This window comes from Penaeus monodon, chromosome 20 (assembly GCF_015228065.2).
Source record: "Penaeus monodon isolate SGIC_2016 chromosome 20, NSTDA_Pmon_1, whole genome shotgun sequence".
NCBI lineage: Eukaryota > Metazoa > Arthropoda > Malacostraca > Decapoda > Penaeidae > Penaeus > Penaeus monodon.
Genome location: NC_051405.1, coordinates 44,183,789 through 44,184,011, shown reverse-complemented (window position 1 = coordinate 44,184,011; position 223 = coordinate 44,183,789).

The following is a 223-nucleotide window of genomic DNA, read 5'->3' as shown; positions in this document are numbered from 1 at the left end:
TCCCACACACCACAAAAAAAATTTTTTAAAAAATAAAAATAATATATAATTTTTATATATAAATAAAATAAATATAAAATAAAAAAAAAAAAATATATATAAAAATATAATAAATAAAAATATCAAATAAAGATTTTTTAAAAAAAAAAAAAATTTTATAAAAAAAATAAAAATTTTTTTCAAAATTTTTAAATAAAAAAAATTATATAAAATAATAAAATTA